This window comes from Mastomys coucha, unplaced genomic scaffold, assembly GCF_008632895.1.
Source record: "Mastomys coucha isolate ucsf_1 unplaced genomic scaffold, UCSF_Mcou_1 pScaffold13, whole genome shotgun sequence".
Taxonomy (NCBI): Eukaryota; Metazoa; Chordata; class Mammalia; order Rodentia; family Muridae; genus Mastomys; species Mastomys coucha.
This window is the reverse complement of record NW_022196895.1, coordinates 25,384,226-25,403,803: the sequence shown is the minus strand read 5'-3', so window position 1 is coordinate 25,403,803 and position 19,578 is coordinate 25,384,226. Positions and strand designations below refer to the sequence as shown.

Sequence of the window (19,578 nt, the reverse complement as noted above, 5' to 3'; positions counted from 1 at the left end):
AAAAGCAGGAATTTTTGTGCTTGTTCCAACCAAGCAGGAATCAGATTCTGAAAGGAATGGGGTTCGTAGTGAAAAATCACAAGTACCTTTTAGAGAAACACAATTGATAAGTAAGGAGAGTGCCAATGGTAATGGAAGAACTGTCACCATAGGGACAGTTCTCAGGAACAAGCTCTTTGTCTCATAGATAAAAGAATTTAAAATAAAAAGGAATGCAGGGGCTCGAAAGATGGCACATCAGTGAAGAGTGCATATTTCTCTTGCCAAGGACCAATTCGATTCTGAACAGCTGTCTAGTTACTATCACTCAATCCCTATGGAATACTCAGTTTTTAATTCCATAGATAGCTGCATTCAAACCCATTTATCCACACACAGACTTAGAGACCTATACATACACATACTTAAAAATAAAATAAGATAAATCTTAAAAAATATTGTCCCATAAGGGACCTTTTCTTTGTTCGTTTGTTTGCTTGTTTTTCGAGACAAGGTTTCTCTGTTGTAGCTCTGGCTGTCCTGGAACTCACTCTGTAGACCAGGCTGGACTCAAGCTCAGAAATCTGCCTGCCTCTGCCTCCCAAGTGCTGAGATTAAAGGAGTGTGCCATCACTGCCTGGCAAGGGAACTTTTAAGGGGCTATTCATTTGGCTTGAGAAAATACCATGGCAGGTGGGTTGGAGAAAATTAATATGTGTGTAACTTCTTGGAGTCCAGGAGTAGAAAGAAGTAGAAAAAAGTTCGTAATGTTTTCTGAGCTACATCTCAAGAAAGCAGGCTACCTGATCATTGGAGGCCTGCCAGCAACATTATGGATATTGAAGGACTTAGCGATTATAAGAACATATCTCCTTAAGGGAAAATTTATCAGTTAGAGTCTCTTATCTGTTCCTTGAATGTTACATGTTCTGGCTTTATAACATTGCAAAAAGATATTTTTTCTTAAGGGCAGGAGGTCTCAGTCTTGTCTATGCAAGGGAAACACTTGCTGCCTGTATCAAAGTATATTATCATCACTGATCATTTGTTGTATATAGAGAGTGTTACTAACTGCTGACCACTGACCATGTTATTGGTAAAAGAGGTTGTCAACATCTTGGAACTGTATATCTACAATGAGGCTTGTAGTAAGGGAGGTACTCACAAACCCTAGGAAAGGATGTTACATGCCATTTATGTTGGAGGAAGCTGGCCTATTGGTATTTTGATACCACAAATGACCCCTAGAAAGAAAAGAGTGCTGAAGGTTGCTTTGCATACTCTTTCATCACAACCATCATCCAGAACTATAAGATCTGTGGGTATTGGGTTAAAAATAATGTTTTTCAGCAGGGTTCAAAGTGAGCGAAAAAAGGCTTGAAGTCTAGGAAAAGAATCCTGATAAAAGGCAAAGAAGAGAGTAGTAACAGAGGCAACAGATGAGAGAAAAACTTAGTGTATGGTTGAAGTTGTTCCCATGATTGACTTTCCGTGAGATCATGCCAGAGCATATCATGTCGGATGGTTGTTCCTCTCACTCAGTGCAAGAAAAGCAGGGATGACTTTTGACTCAATGACTTGCTGTTTGTGATGTTTATCAGCTAAGTCACTGAGCATCATTTTTGTTGTTTGTTTTTGTTTTTGTTTTGTTTTGTTTTGGCTAATATTCACTAGGCTTTCCTGAAACCTCCTCCCTAAACCTCTTGTGCTTTAGGGAGGAGGATAGAACCAAAGACTTCATTTTAAGTTATCCTAGAAATGTATGCTATTTCCCAATCCCAAATAGGAGTTTACTGCCCAAAGCCATGTAGTCATTGTATTAGCAGGAAAAAAAATAACTTTGGGAGCTGGGTTAATTTATAAGCCACTGCTCATGCCAGCATGAGTCCCCTATTTCATTCTCCAAGATCTATGTAAAAACAAATAAACAAACAAATGGTAGTGTTTACACATAACCCCAGTGCTGGGAAATTGGAGACAGGTGGATCCATGGTATGCCTTGGTCAAACATCCCAACCTAATTGATAAGCATTCAAGGTCAATGACTAACATCACCTCAAAAGAAAGCATGGCAGATCTTGAAGAAGAATGACATCACATGCTGACATCTGGCCAACACAGGTAAGTATGCTCACATATGCACACATATACCTATGTGCATACAAGAACACACATAAAGAGGATGAAAACCTAGTCTGATGACAGAGCCTCTGGGAAGTGCTAAAACTCACATAAGTCATTAGTACGTTCTCGTAATAAAATCTTAGCAGCTGTGTAAGAAGAATAAGACCAGATTCACAGATGGACGCATCTCCCAGTGTCCTACCACATGAAGTTCTGAGATAATTAAGACTACTTCAGGACTGCTAGCAAGGAACCACAGCCAGATATGGCCCTAGAGTTTCACTCATGGAAATATAAGCAAATCAATATGGTTTTTTTTTTTATTAAAATAAAGTACATTTCTTCAAAGTTACAGTAATTTGAGTCTGACCATGTAAATAGAGGGAAAGACAGAAGTGATATGTTGATCAAAAAGAACAGCTGAGTGAGCAATGGAAGTAGCCACTAAAGGAAGCGACATTGAAATCCAAGCTACCTCAGAAACTCTAGAAGAAAGGAGTAGAATAGTCCATTTATAGCAAAGTCTAAATGTGTTGATTGTGGTGGGGGTTGATACTAGCTCAAGGAAGACAATTCACAAGATGGGCAGTATCTAAAATCCCCATTGTCACCTACAATAAGTGAATGAAGGAACAAAGAATTTTAACAACAAGAATGTCACAAGCACAGAACTAGCCAAGGCTACATGGTTGACAGTGTTACTCTGCCAGGATTGAGCTCACTTGTCATATTGGGTACTATACAACAAATTCTCAACCAGTGTTGCTCTAATGTTTGTCAGTGAGAAGGGTCAGGGAATAGTGGTAAAGTTCTGACATCGAATGGCAATCAGATGTTTGGGTCTCTGGTTTCTTGGCTCAGAGCTGTCAACTTGAGAATGTTTGATGGGAACATTTAGGTTTCCAGCAGCAATCCCAGTTGAAATGTTCACATCTAAAAGAAGTTTGTCTTTCCAACTTTCTGAACCATTCCCCTGGACTAGAAGGGTAAAATGCATTATCTCTTGCTATTTCATTTTTATTAAAACTGTTTGAACTTGGAAATGAGGCCTGATGGTCCCATTTTCAGAAGGCTGAAGGTCACTGGGTGTTTCTGTTCAAAAAGAGAAAACACAGTCTAACCCCTGTGGCACCATAATCGAAAGAAATAGTGTGGTGATTACAGCCCCGCGCTGAGCTGGCGGCAGCTACAAATACTGGGACCGAGTTTGATAGGGTCTTGTAATACCTTGTAACACAGTCTCATTCCTCACAGTTCCAAGGTCAATGTCTCTTTCTCAAATAACATTTTGGACCTGTAATTGTTCATCTCCATGCCAGCAATTACAGGGATTGATCAGCCCGTAATTAATGCCAGACTATTACACTTTTTAATTTGTAGATTATGCAGCTGCGAGCGTTCTCACATTTTTAATTTGTATATTATACAGCCACAAATGTTTACAATGCCCTTTTTAATCTCCTTACACTACCCCTGCCATTATTCACTATAGATTAATGATCCCCTGGATGCAGGGGTTTATTTCATTTACCACACTTACCAGAAGAGCAGTTAACATTAGTGTGCTCCGTTACTTAATGTCTCCCTCCAGCTGCCATTGAGCACAGTTTACCCTTTAAAGTAGTGCCAGTCAGTTATTTTATCCCTACTTTTTTAGCTCTCTTGTCACCAACAATATGACTCTGTGGTAATATTACACTTTATTTCCAAATTTACTTCAACGGATTCTATCAGAGATACTTAAATTATTCATTTTAATATCACAAATTGCCCCTCCCCCTTGTTCCTAGACTCTCTTAGATCCCATCTGGGTTTGAGGGTGCAAAAATAAACTTCCTTATTTCCCATGCCTGGTTTTACTCTGTAACATCCAAGTAGATAAATTATTAATGACATTTGAAGTAGTGGTAAACTTCTTCTTAATCAGCTAAGAGTAGAAAGATTGACAATGTTGTCTAGATGCTGCTGATCAGCATCATTGTGGGACAAATGTGTTTCCACAAAGTTTCAAGAGAAGAATTCAAATGTATGGGCATGGGTGAATCTCTCTCTCTCTCTCTCTCTCTCTCTCTCTCTCTCTCTCTCTCTCTCTCTCTCTCTCTCTGTGTGTGTGTGTGTGTGTGTGTGTGTGTGTGTGTGTGTGTGTGCTAGGTTGGTGTTCATCTTTTTCAATTAAATATGACCCAAGAATTACTGAAAACTAACAGAAGAGAGTAATATTTAAGAAAACCGTGAGCAATCTATCTGTCCTATGAAGTAGGCATCACAGGTGGCATCTCAGAGCCCACCAAAGACTCAAAGTCACATGACAAAATAAACAGAAAATTAGATAAATACACATGATAGTGTTGTTTAGAAAAGTATATGTAAAGTCAAAAGGGAAAGGTATCTCAGATGGAGTTTAAGACACAAAATGATTGACCAACTTATGATCTACCTCTCAGGAGCTTCAGTTCCTGTCCTTAAATTCTTGACTTTGGCATACAGGTATGCTGAGCTCAGGCTTTGGAAGCCAACTGTACCTGAGTCTGCTTACTTGAGGAGAGCCTTATAGATACAAACATCTGTCTCAAATGTTCTTGTCCCTGGCCTTGTGGAAGCATGATGTAAAGTTGATCTGGGTAGTAGAAAGCCCAGAATAGAGGAAGCTTTGGGCAGTGTAGCTGAAGGACCTCATGGGTAAGAAATGTCAGAGTGTTTAGTAGTTACACATCCAGAAGACTGGCTTAGATTTGTAGTAGCTATATTCTTTGCTTATATGTAACCTGAATGAAGCGATTCCTGGCTGGATCAATATTCTGTTGTAAATGGGATTTCCCAAACTCATCCAAGAACAGCTAAAGTTGCGGGTAAGTGTTATTTATATATTTGTATACTTATGGCAAAATAAAAAGAATAATGGTAAGGAAATGAGTTTGGCATTTTTTGATGTAAATCTAATTAATTTATGAAATTATCTTTCATTGTATGATGATTTTCTCCCTCTATGTTTTCAGTGTTAAAAAAATCATCTTATTAAAATTACTAATGTCAACAACTTTAAGAGTATTTTCAAATTAAACAGTACTCTGTATTTCTGTTTTAAAATATGTCACACATTAAATACTCTAATTCGAGACAAAGCAAACACAGTCTTTCTTTTTAAATTATTTTTCTATATTGAGACATAATGAAGAATAAATGGAGTGAGTATTTTTCCTTATTGTCTAACCTTTTCCCCTAAGCTAAATAAACTGGAACAATAGAAAACAAATATCTAGAAATGGAAAAGAACATTCTAGACAGGATTAGCCTGAAGAGAAAAATGGAAAAGAGAAATTTTTCCTATCTAGAGCTCCGGTATCCCAGTCTTGCTCTGATGTCCTCCTCTCCTTGGAAAAAGAAAGGGCAGCAAGAAAGGGAACTGAGATCATGCTAACTGGTGGACAAAGCTGCAGATCTCAGGATTCTGAAATTGTTAGGATTAGGAAGGAATAATGGTGACTCAGGAGTACCCACCAGCCTTGGGAAACCTGTCAGTCTGCAGCGAGGAGTTCATAGCAGAAAAGATAAAATAGCACAGGCCCGACACTTCTGCCCTAGCCCTGCCTCAAAAGTAATCTCAACAACATGAACAAAATCACATCCACTGTGTGACTAACAACGCAGCAAAGGTCCAATGGGATTAGCAAGAGGTTGCCATGGCCACTGCAGCTTTACTGAAAACAGTTCTGTGAGGATTTGGAATTATACCATGTAAGTTGCGTTCCCTGATAGAATTCAAAACGTTATGTCCTCTTGCTAAATGCCATCCTTTCTCCAGTCCTTCATTTAAATGAAGTACATTTGAGACTATGGCTGCCTAGTTATTTTTGTGTTGTTGTGAAGAGATACTGTGGCCAGGGCAAGTAACAAAAGCAAGCATTTAACTGGGGGATTGCTTACAGTTTAAGAGGGCGGGTCCATGCTCTTCATGACTGGGAGCATGGCAGAATGCAGGCAGAGCTGATACTGCCCCTGGAACAGTACCTAAGAGCTTATGCTTGATCAGAAGCAAGATGGAGAGAAAGAATGAGAGAGAGAGAGAGAGAGAGAGAGAGAGAGAGAGAGAGAGAGAGAGAGAGAGAGAGAGAGAGAGAGAGAGAGAGAGAGAGAGAGAGAGAGAGCTTTAACAGGGATTGTTGTGGGCTTTTGAAAACTCCGAAGCCTTCCTTCCCAGTGACACACCTCTTTCATCAAGACCACACCTCTTCCCAAAAGGCCACACTTCCTAACACTTCCAAACATTCCACCAACAGGGAATCAAACATTTAAATATATTACCTTAAGGGGTCATTCTGGTTCAGACCACCAAAAGGACTCCACACTTTATGACTCCACTTCATGGCTTTACGAAAAGGAGCCCCAGTAAAGGCTAAATATTGAAGAGTTCCGTCAGTCTTTAATGAGAGATGTTGAACTGCCACTTTGTCCGTGAATTCCAGAGAAAGATATTTACATACTCCACTTTTGGCTTCTCTTTGAATGAGAAGTTTTTGATCATGACTCACATCAAGAGCTCAATATTTAAAGCATCCCTGAGTCCCTCATATTGGTTCTTTATAACCATTTTACATTATGTCTGTCTATTCCTACTGAGATCAGGGCATGCATAAAATACATCCTGCTACAGCAGGGAGGGATTACCACTCTATGTTATCACTCACAGCTCATTAACCTCAAAACCCTGCTAACTAAGAAAATCCCCTCTAATGAGGTTTCCCTTGACTGCACTAAAGAACAAAAGGTCTGAAAGTTTGCCCTATTACCAAGGTTCATCAAATTATTGCACTGTAATTAAAGTGTAACTTTAAGCCCAAATAAGTAAAGAAGAAAAAAAATACTTTAAATTTGGTTTAAACTCAAAACAGACCTGGTGGAGAACTTCATCTTCATTTGGTTTCAGTGAAGCCGATGAGACCCACTCACTTGGAGAAGATGACATTCTTCAGTTTGCTGCTTTGTAGCTGGGTCCACTCAGACAGGGAGGTAAAGTCAAGTGGTATAAAATAAATAAATGTGTAATTTTTATTCTTCCTAAAAGTCAGTCATCTCACTTCGGCGATACCGTCATCTTCTGGTACTGTAACATACTTTGTCATGGTGTTGATCCCTTTTCTGTGGCCAAGAATGATCAAGCTAATAAAACCTCAGTTAGTAGCTTGAAGTGTCTTGGTCTATTTCTACTCAGAATTCTGCAGTCAGGGTTTGTTGTATGATGCTACCACAGAAATGTTAAGGAGATGAGATGCTAATAAAACAAACAGAAGGAGCAACAGCCCCTAGAGAAATTTATAATCTGGTGAAGGCGTTACAATTAAGTATGCTTACCTCTGAGCTTTGAGTTTTTAAATGCCCAAAATGCAAATAATAATTACCTCTTTTAGCTTTCTTGGAAGCCTGATTTATGTGTCAAGCATGTCCTCAGAGGAGCAGAGTAAAGAGGTAGGGACTTGTAGATTTCAAAGCAAAGGCTGAAGAGGGAATACAACTGCTGCTTTCCTATGATGAGGGTATTCACTAGAGGCAGGGCAACCTTGACCACAGAATCCTGGAAGACTAATTAACAAGCCTAGTATTTCTAGAAACTCAAATAATTTACGTTGAGAACATTAAAGATAAGTCTAATTCCACAAAGGAAAATTAAACACATGACACTCACCAAGCTAAACACCATTCCAATCTGAAAAGTATGGAAATTCAGAAATTGGAGCACACTCCCACCATAAGGTTCTCTCTGTGCTAACCTAGTTAGGCATATCTTTTTGTCTTCAGGAACTTTAGGTCAGAGAAAATTAAATGCATGTATTCCAAGTACAACCAAAAACCACAAGGTTGGAAGCCACACTGGATTTATTTGTGGCGGTGTCTGTCAAGTCTTCCTTGAAACTTCAAAAATATCTGTTGATGGAGAATACTAAGATGTCTTCATTATGTACCCAGCAGAGGAAGAGAGGGAGGATGGCACGGGGACATGTAAGCTGTATATCATATATCACTGGCTTTAATCTCGAAGTTGCACACCATTCAGACACTGCAATGCCTAGAAAACTCACCTGAGAGACCTGGACTCACATTCAAGACCACTCTATATTATGAGATACAGTGTTTTTATGATAGATGCAGCAAAGAATGATTTTTTTTTGTATGAAAACAAGTATGTCCATCTTGTTAGAATGTAAACTTGTTCTTGATTCCAATAAATGCTTATGAATACAAAGATATTTAAAATTTTTCTTTAGGATTCACCATTAATCAATATTTTACTTGTGTGCCTACTTTTATCATTTATACCAGACAAAAGGAAAAGAGGCTGAAGTGGGTAAAGCTTAATAAATCTTAGAGTAGAAAGGACAGAAAAGAAAATGGAAGAACTAAAGATAATTCCCATGATTAAAATATGTTGCCTATTCATATATGTGTTCAGGGCATTTTGGACTAGACACTATAGCATATATATGAAACACACACACAAACAGTATTGTGAATTTTCAGTATTGGTAGGTTTGACATTTTTGTTTGTATGTTTTGACAATAGGTAAATTTTAAAAGACTCAAACCCACTTCAAAAAGTCCTATTTTTCTCCAATCAAGTCTCCTTTTGAATAAATTAACCACAGTTCAGGGTAGACCATGAAGAATTGACCAACACAAATTGAACAATTGAACTCAATATTTATGTAAATTGTCTTATATTTCTTCGCTTGATCCTTTTTGCCTTATTGCTTTCTTTTTTGCTTATATATTTTAGAAACTCTCTCTTCTCTCTCTGTCTCTCTGTCTCTCTCTCTCTGTCTCTCTCTCTGTCTCTCTCTCTCTCTGTGTATGTGTGTGTGTGTGTGTGTGTGTGTATGTGTGTGTGTGTGTGTGTGTGTGTGCCCTTTTGTTGTCGCTGTTTGTTCTTTTAAAGAGAAGGAAAGAATGGGTGAGTAGAAGACAGGGATGTTCGGAGAAGAGTTGAGGAAAGGAAAAATGTGACAATATAGAACTGAAAACACAGGCTACGTCTCACTCCTTCACCTTTTCCAAAGGTCTTGACACCATTAAACTGTAGATTTACTTCACAAGGCCTACCAGATCACAAAATATCCAATACAATAACTTATGAAAAAATATGTCTTGTTAATATTTTGAATTAGTTGAAATAAAACCAAGTGTTTATCAAGTATGTCAAGGTTAATATGTAACATGACCTTAGGATAAACCCTTGTTAATTAGAATCTATCATCTCACTCCATGCCCAATAGTATAAATTGGTGACTTTTGTGTCCTTGGACTGATATGTTATTTTTTTCAAGTGAATGTTTCTCTTCTAAAATCCTTATCTATAATTTATCTGGATTATATCTAAAGATCTGGTCTCACACAAGCCTTTGTTCCTTTGACTTTCTCTCCAATTTCTAATTACTATAAAAATTTAAAGTCAAGACTGCACTTATTGAGCTTCTTCTATGTACCTGGAAAGTAAATGGAAAAAAAAAAAAGTCAGGTAGAGGTTCTGTGTTTTGCCCTTTAGCCATGGGTTTTCTAATTCTGAACTGTTGATGCATGTTTCTGGGTCATTGTTTCAAATGAGACATGTAAGAAGATAATATCTATATCTACATGCAGCCAAAGGGACAGGTGCCCAAACACCATAAATAAATGAGCTGTTATCACTGAAATGCAATTGCCCAGTAAGAGAAAAGTGAAGACAGAGATAAACTTTTAAAAACCAACCCAATATCCCCTCTTAGCAATACTACATCCATAGATTGAGCCACATTGGAATGTATAGGCTAGTATGCACTCATGGAATTAGTTACAAGGCTTGAACATCAGACCTTTCATTTCCTTGTTGGAAATACTCCAGTATATTCTGTGTTCTGATGTAATTCACCCTTACTGTCCTAATGATGATAATTTCTAGGAATATATCTGTTCAACTTGTCCAACAAAAATGCATGGTGAAATTTGTTATGCAGGCATTTGTTATGTAGGCCATGCCTACAGTAACAGTCTTACAACATTTTAATGTCAGTACCTTCCTGATATTGAAAAATAAGTGGAGAAAATCTCACTGATGGATATTGTGAATCTAGGAATATCAAGAGAAGGAAATGCGTGAACCCATGGATAGAGACTTTCATTTATGACATTTATGTTTTGTTGTTATACCAGCCAGGTTGGTTTAGCAAACAGAAGAATTTATTTTTCCTAGAAAAGCATCTTTAAACCAGAACATAAATGATTATGTTTCAGCCTAACCAAGCTACAGGTGTTATTATTTATCCCCAACATGAGTGCTTCTGGAACATTCACTGCAAAAAAGATTGGTAATTTTCCTATTCCTCAAATTAAAGGCCTCTCTGTACCTTTCTCTTGGTCAATGTAAAGGCAGAGATTTCACAGCTGTCTTCTATGTGCTGAAGTTAACTCTTCATCTTTTCTTCGAATTGGTAAATCCACTAGTCCTTAAGTCTTCATCTATCCAGGGGTTGCCTACTGGAGAATGACTTGAGTGTATGAGTGTGACCAGCCTGATTTCATGTTTAATAAAGAACCATGATGGCCCCACCCTGTAAGTATAAATTAATATAAGAAAATATTCACTTCTGAAAGAATCCCTAGACTAGCTATTACAAGGCTCAGAATATGAAAAGACAAGGTTGTAAATATGAACGTTTGTAAATATGCTTGTGGGCTATGGAGCCTCAGTCTCTTCTGACCTTAGATCCAGAAGCACAAATAAGCCGTGGGTAAATAAAAGAGCTAGTTTTTATTTTCTTATTCTATTTTATTTTATATTGAAAGTGCATTCATTTCTCATACAATATATCCTAACCCGAATTTCTCCTCACTCCACTTCTCCCAGATCCCTCCTACCTCCCCTCTATATACATTATACCTCTGTATTCTCTTCAGAAAATAGCAAGCCTCTAAGAGATGACAGCCACACAGGACTAAACAAGATACAATAAGACAAAGCAAAAGCCCTCATGTGGAAGCTGGATAAGGCAACCTTAAAGAACAAAAACAGTACCAAGAGCAGTCCAAAGCGTCAGAGATACACATTTTGTTACTGTTAGAAGTTCCACAAACACACCAAGGTGACAGCTATAACCTATGCAGAAAAATGCTGCAGACCCATGTAGGCCTGATGATTGTAGCTTCAGGGTCTGTGAGCACATATGAACCCTGCTTAGCTGAATTGATGGAAATTCTTTTCTTGGTGTTTTCCATTGCCTCTGAGTTCTTCATCTAAAGAAACTTGTTTAATTAATAGACATTTAAATTTTATAAAATGCTTGAATGGCATTAAATAATTTCCCTTGATGGTAGTTACTTTATTCAAAAATGTAGCATAAATGTGTGTATATATATATGTATATATACATATATATGTAACATACATATTATGTATATTTATAAATACATGTGTATATACAAATATATAAATATTTGTATATATTTCATATATACGTATATGTAGGAAAAAAAGTTTGTGAACTATATTTGGTTCTGTTATACACCACTGATGTGAATGAATATATTATTATTATTTGTCAGTCAATTAAGACCCCATTTGGATATATTTTACAGCTAGTAGACAGTGGCATCATAGAATAAATGAGATAATGTGTGTAGCTAGAAATGAAGTCATAGACCACAGGTCTATTGGGAACAAGGGATGAAGTACCTAACTCAATTCTCATCTTCCAAAGGCCATTTTCAGGAGGCTCACTTTGGAAGTAGGAAACAGTTTTTAGTATTTTGGAGAAAGAAACATAATTATTGTAGAACACAAGGAACTGAGACTGACAAGAGGCCGTTGGCTGTGACTCTTCTGTTACCTGATGCTATCCATTCCACAAAGACAAACTTAGTGGCTCCTTGGCCTTTATCTCGTTTAAAACAAAACAAAACAAAACAAAACAAAACAAAACAAAACAAACAAACAAAAAACCCAAGGTTTCTTATTTGATCTCCAACTTTTTTATTTTGGCTTTCAAATGGTGTCATGTCCTCAACTGGATATTTGATAGAATGAACATAATGCTTAGTCTCCTCCTCTTATAAGTAAATACTCACCACATCTTCATTCTTTCAATCCCTATAACTTTTGCCATGCTGATCTATACTACTTCTCAGACCTATTAGGTATGCATGCATCATAAGCCTTAGAATGGTAATAATACAGTAGACCTGTTGTACACATTTGTACGTTCAGCTAATATTTGACGTGTGTCTGAATTTCTTCATAGAAACTTGCTATAACAAGTGTTCAGAAATGAGTAAATACTCTGTTCCCTTGCCACCTTCTAGAATTCTGTATTCATTAGCTTAAATATTGACACTGAGAGAAAAAGAGAGAGAATAAAACAAAAAGAGGCTGTTTAGTGACATTTCCTTTATTTTCTCTCTATCTTTGGAAGAAAACTGGCTTTGAGAGGTAACTGTTACTGATTTTCTAAGACTAGTCTAAATTTTCTATTTCTTGCTATCAGCCTTAAATTCATTGCCTTGATCAAATAACCACAATAAAGTTATTCTGTACTGGGCTACTTCTTATTTTGAGGTGATCTGTTGATTACACAAGGGACTGAAATGTCAGTGGACCTTCCCCATCTGCAAAAAATTTTGAGTCAGGAATCATCTCACAGGCTCTATCATTATTGCAGTATTTCTGAATCTGCCGTTTACTATTATTCTACAAGTAGGACAGAGTTCATAAAGGTTATAGTTTTATCTATCTATCTATCTATCTATCTATCTATCTATCTATCTATCTATCTACCTACCTATCTATTTTTGGTCCATTCTGCCCAGTCAGAATTATAGTGGGTCAAGAATCGCAAGCAATTTATGGATTTGATAAAATAAGGTTCAATACAGAAAAAAAATCATCTGAAAACATACTTTTGGTAAAGCAAAACACACACATATACACACACACACATGTACAAACAAACTAACCACATACACATATATGTTGTAGCAAGGAAAATATTCTCATCTCTACAGCATCTTCTTAGCTGTGCTTTGATCATGCTTCAATATATAAAATAGATAGTAAAAGTTAATATTGCCTTTGGAAAATACAGAAATTCAAAAGAAATATGCCATTTTAGATTACATTGTAAATGTGATCCCTGTCAAGCCTATAGGAGCTGGAAGAAACTGAAAAAAAATTATCCTGTCATCTTTTAAGGAATAAATATGAGCAAATTAAAAAAAAACAATTAAGATACAGAAAAAGCATCCCTGATGCTTCCAAAGGGACAGAAAGATATCGTAGCTTACGGCAAAGAACAGCATATGTAGTCTGTTAGACTTTGCAGAAACTAATAAGAGGTAAAACTCAAGAATAAAGAAAACAATCAAAGAAAATGAATGTAGACCTTCATGGTAGGAAGATTGGAAAATCTTCTTTATAGTTTATGGAGAGCAGAGAAAGCAAGAGTGAGTTTAGTGGTATATTGATGTTATATGTTTTGACCAAAGCCTAGAAATTGAAAAATAATGAGTTTTGTTCAATTTCAATGATTTCCTTGAAGTTTTTCCTCAAAGATAAGGCAATTTGGGAGGGGAAGTTTTTAAGTGGACAGTTAACCAATACATAATCAAATTCATTGTTGTTAAAGAAAATTCATGATTATCATGTAGGCTTCATTAGTTCAGTGAAAGTAAGTATACTAGATCCCTCATAGGAACAGATTAAAGACAGCTGTGTTTCTTGCTTCTGTCCCCTTTGAAAAACATAGTCTTGATCCCTATGCCTTTAATCTGCACAATTTTCATGGCAGTGAGAGCATGGGGATACAGCAAATGTATTTCTAATCAAGTTTCTCTGTTGACTCCCTAAGGAACATGATATTTGTATGTTGTGTTTCTCAAACACCAACATATTGAACTTCAGCTGGACTTCAGAGATAACCCATGAGTATTTTAAGTACCTTCCCAATGTTTCAGGTACCTCTACTCCAGCAAGAGTACCAAACACTCATTTCATCTGGTTCTTCCAATTCTTGTATCCTCTCTTAAACCACAAAAGTGAAGTAATTAGCTAACCCCAACCAAATTTGACTTCGAGATAAATGTTGCCAGGGGCTAGTCATGATCCCAAGGAATAAAATGATAGTATAAAATAAATTCAGTGTTTTCTAGACTCATTATTATTCAAGATTCCTTTATACTCACCAAGAGGCAGCCAGAATGTATTCATTTTATAATTATGAATACTAATATTTTAATAAAAAAATTTTGTGGGAAACCAGGGTACAGAGTTGTCCCTACCAATGGAGACCAGAGGATGGACAGTTCTCTATAACAGTGGGTACCAGAAGCAATAGTTCATTTTTGCAATGAAGAACAGGGGACAGAGTCTCTTCCTTTTTTGGTGGGGACCAAAGGAATGAATTCTTTTTGTCAGTGGAGACCAGAGGAAAAGCGTCCTCTTTCAGCTATCAATTGAAGGAAATACTAATTTTCTAAGACAACCTGAAAACTAGATACTTAAAGGTTTCATGGACCCCCTGGGAGATTATGTTCAGGATACAAAGTATACCTTCAACTGGCCTTTCAATTAGCCTAACACAAATTATAACTGAAAAGGGTACTAAACCACAGATTATGGCTGACAGAAAACAGAAAGAAACCGGGTATCTAATGGTATATTCAGATGTTTTCTCATTCTTTCTCTTCATCTAAAATAAGGAATTATTTTTAGAATGAATACTAACTCCACTAGGCTCCCATGTTAGCATGGTTTCACAGCAAAAATTACCACCATCTAATTGAAGATCTCTATTTTTCTATCTAAATGCTCAAAACAGACAGTAAATAGGTTTCTAATAGTCCAGCAAGTTGCCTTGGAACTAATCAACAGGTTTCTAAGATATTAAAGGTGATGGTAGTATGTGTCTAAATATGTTTAAAGAATGATAAGAATGGGTAGCATCTATGTATGGTCAAATTCTCCTTTTTTAAGGAATAATTTAATGTTGTTTTACTGTGTTTACTGAGGAGATAGAGATCTATTCCTTTATATCATAAGATGTCAGGAACAAGATTGGCTCATCAGATCCTAAGGCCTCATTAAGAGGCCAATTTGTAAAAGGTTCCTGCCTAGTTTTGACTCAATTTGCTGACCCATGAATGAACCATTTGTAAATGAGTGCTCTGTTCATGAAGGTCATACACTTGGTGTGAAGTCAAGCCTGCAGAGATCATTCTTGAACAGGACCGTGCATCATGCTGCTCTTTTCCATAGCCATTCATTTTTCACACAAAAATTAACATACACAGATTTATGATACAGAGGAAAGAATTGATCTTCTGTTACTCTGCCTGGGGTTTATGGAAGAAACAAAATAAATGATGATCATAAAAGTGGGCAGGTATCCTACTGACGTTGTAAATCCATAGTCCAGAAGATAAAGGATGAATGAATATATTTGGCATGGTGTAAGTTATGTGTCAGTCTCTCTGCACATGAGGTTCAGGCTCCATGTTAGCATCAGTGCATGTAATCTGCAGGCCCCATGATAGCCTCCACACATGTAAGCTGCAGGCTCCATGTTAGCCTCCACGCATGTAAGCTGCAGGCTCAATGATAGCCTCCATGCATGTAAGCTGCAGGCTTCATGTTAGCCTCCATGCATGTAAGCTGCAGGCTCCATGATAGTCTCTATGCATGTAATCTGCAGGCCCCATAGTAGTCTCCATGCATGTAAGCTGCAGGCTCCATGATTGCCTACATAAACATGAGCTATACAAGAAAAAAACATCAGCATGATTTTCTCCAAATTTCCTAGTGTCCATTTAAGATAAAAATCACAACTCTAGCAAGGTTAAAGTGACTTATTACATGGATTTTCTCTATACCTAAAATCCTGAATGTCTATATGTAAGGCATTTCACCCATATTGGATTCAAGAAAAGTAAAAATGCCTCTAAATTGAGAACATGTAATTTCCTTTAGCAAAATGTAGAGGGGGGGAGAGAACGGAGGGAGAGAAAGAGAGAGAGAGAGAGAGAGAGAGAGAGAGAGAGAGAGAGAGAGAGAGAGAGAGAGGAGAACAACAAAAAGTAAATACTTTACACACAAATAAGAAAATATAAGCTTAAATTGTCAGAAAATAATGGTTTTATAAGAAATTCTAGTATCAAATTGCATCTGGTTGTAGGTAGAAAAATTATGCTTTCCTTGAACAAGTCCATTTCCTTAGAAAGATGATAAGAGATGTTATCTGAGAGAATTTATGCAAACGCTGTTTTTGAACATGCAGGAGATTTTTCAGGTTCATGAAACACAGCAGTGTATTGGTCTACACCTTGGTGATCTTAAGTGACTATCAATCATTGGGAATTTAAAGAATGGGCACTCTAGAGCTTCTCCTGTTGCTTTCTTGGGAGATGTGATGACAAAAACTCCCAGCTTCGGAAAATAGAATAAAACACAACAAGCCACAATCTTAGCGAATCTCATTACAGTGATGAGTTCTCATTGGCTGTACTGTGAGGAATTTCAATGAGCAACAGATGGGGTCAGGATTTTCCTATTTTAAAGAAATGTCCTGTCTGCACAAAGCCCCTAAGCTCATTTTCTTAGAGAAGTGGACATTCTTTCCTTACACGATCTGAATATTTGAAGTGAGAAGAACATATTTTTGATAGCAAAACATTTAAATGCATTGAAGTACAGAAAGGACAAAGAATGTAAATGCAAAGAATGAACCAAACCAATATCTACTTGGATGTTTAGGGTTCTTTTGGAGTAACAGATTGGCCATATGTGTTGCCTCCCATGCCCAGTTCAGCCTCAGGCCTTTGGCGGCCTCCACCCGAGGCGGTCACCTAGGGAATTAAGCTGAAAGACTTTCAACAGACTATCAGCTTATTTCTGAAAGAAGTTCCCCAAGAAGTTCAGCTGAGATACAACTATGCCTGTGACAATGCCCATTGCCTGAGGACATCCGCAGACATTTTAGCCATTGGTGACCTTCCCTCCTGGTGACTACCTCCTGACTCTTCCCTGATTTCTCAATGTTTATGTTATGCAAATGTCATTGTAACCTAGAGATCTAGTTTGGCTTTCCTGTATAAATGCTGAAACCCAAAAGTAAAGTGGCCAGCCTTGATTAGAAACCCTCAACTTGGCTTCCTGTCCTGTTTTTCTCGAACTCTGTGTTTCAGGTTCTCCTTTTCTCCCTTCGGTCCAGACAGAACACAGTTCATGGAACTGCGGGACAGTTTCACATATGTCCTCTCATCACAGCACCTGCCTACCTACTTTTAAGAATTGGTGGGTACAAAAGACATTTGGTTTAATCATACTGTAAGATTTAATTGCTGAGATAAAATGAACAGGGACTATCCTCAGGTAATTGTATGATGTAATGTGCTTGGTTAAACAAATAAACTGAGGAATCTAGTTTTCATGCTGTGCTTTTTTAAAGGTAAAATACAACAGGGATGAGAAAGATGACATAGTGGCTAAGAACACAGAAGCAGTTGGGATGTCAGAGATGTGAGAATCTTGAAGAAAAAGGTAGTATGTTTCTCCAACAGGCATAGAAAACCCCTAGGACACTGGGAAACATAAGAAATTGAGGCAACTTCTTCCCACACTACCTTCAAATGTAGTCTTGTATTCTCTGTGTAATGTGGTGAAGGATACATTGAAAAACACATTTTAAAATGTTCATTCTCGTAATAATTATACTACGTTTTAAGGCACAAATCAAATATTGTTATTTTGACAAGTCATTCATAAGTGTTCTCCCACCTGCTGTGTGGATGAGGGTCACAATATGAACTGTCACCAAGGCCAAAAGAATTACATTGTCTCCAAGCTGAAGTCAAATGTGTTAAATGTGTTTAAGAATAATGAAGTCACTACTAGTTATCTTAACCACAGCCTCTGAATATGGATGGAGAGTAAGTAGATCCCTTAGAAAGAAAAGTCAAATGTTGAATACTCAGAAATCAATACAGGATTTGCACATAACATTGGTGGATTTAGGGCCAGAGCTCCCTGTTCTGTTGACTGGTGGTCATAGTGAAACTCAGTCAAATTGCCAGTTTTTCTTTTCTTCCTTCTCTTCCTTCCTTCCCCCTTCCCTCCCTCTGTCCCTCCCTCCCTCCCTTCCTTCCTCTCTTCCTCCCTTCTTCTCTCCCTTCCTTCCTTCCTTCCTTCCTTCCTTCCTTCCTTCCTTCCTTCCTTCTTCCCTCCTTCCCTCTCTCCCTTCCTTCTCTCCATGCTTCTTTCCTTTACTTTTTAACTAAATTTTTTTCTTTAATTGAAAATAAAATTTTCATATAATATGTTTTGAAGATTCCCCTCCTTAAATTACTTCCAGATCTTTCCCCACCTATGTACCCTTTATTACTCTCATTAGAATACAATTATGAATCTAAATAATAATATAACAAATCAAAAACAACAAAAGAACAAGAAAGGATATAACAAACAAACAGAAGCAAAAAAAAAAAAAACAACAAAACAAAAGTTCTAAAACCAGATGTAGATACAGACACACATTGGTATACATAGAAATCATATAAAAAACACAAAATAGGAAACCAAATATATAATATAGACTCAAAAGACCCAAAAGTTCACAAAAACAAACAAACAAACAAACAACAAACATAAACAACCAAGAAAGAATGAAGGAAAAAAGAAAGAAAGAAAAAGAAAAGAAACAACTCCTTGATAACCAATCTTCAACAATATCATGTTAATCACATTGTACTTATCATCTACTGCAGGCCATGGGGCCCAGGCTTAAGAGTGGTATATATCACCAGTAAGACACCACTGAAGAAAATTAAGTTTTCATTTGTAAGCAGTTATCAGTTGGAAAAAGGTTCTGGGTTAGGAATGTATGGTTTTATCTACTTCCATTGAGATCCATTAGGCCCAGATGTGTGTAAAATATGGGCATGATGCCACAGTCTCCACAAGTTCAAGTGCGTTAATCCCGCTTCTTTCCTTGGTGTCCTCCATCTCTTCTGGCTCCTACAATCTTCCCATCTCCTCTTCTGCTGGGTTCCCTGAGCCCCAAAGGAAGGGACTGGGTGGAGACACTCCATTTAGGACTGAGCGTTCCAATGTCTCTTATTCTTTGCACATTGGCTAGCAGTACAGTTCTATATTGGTTCTCACCTCCTGCAGGATGAAGCTTTTAGGATGATGGATGAGCAAAACACCAATCCACGTTTCTAGAAAACTATTGTTAGGAGGCATTCTACTGTTGTGTTCCTTTAGTAGAACTGTGTGTTTTTTGTTGTTGTTGTTGTTGTTTTCCCTTTTGTTCAGAAAATGGAATAGTGAAGAGAAAGCCTCAGAGCAACAAAAGCTAAAACATGTTCATGTACCAAGTAGCTAAAGCCAAGTCCTCAGAGCTGAAGCTGAAAGGGGAAATGTTCTCTCTCTCTCTCTCTCTCTCTCTCTCTCTCTCTCTCTCTCTC

At 37.4% G+C, this 19,578-nt stretch overlaps 1 long non-coding RNA gene across 1 annotated transcript in view; it reads right to left on the bottom strand.

Annotated features, from left to right (window-relative positions):
- LOC116087573 overlaps nt 1-19,578 on the bottom strand; it is a 41,950-nt gene that overhangs the window by 2,020 nt on the left and 20,352 nt on the right. Inside the window, exon 5 of the long non-coding RNA XR_004117490.1 lies at nt 6,995-7,097. This is a non-coding gene — a long non-coding RNA (uncharacterized LOC116087573). The remainder of the gene's footprint in view (nt 1-6,994; nt 7,098-19,578) is intronic.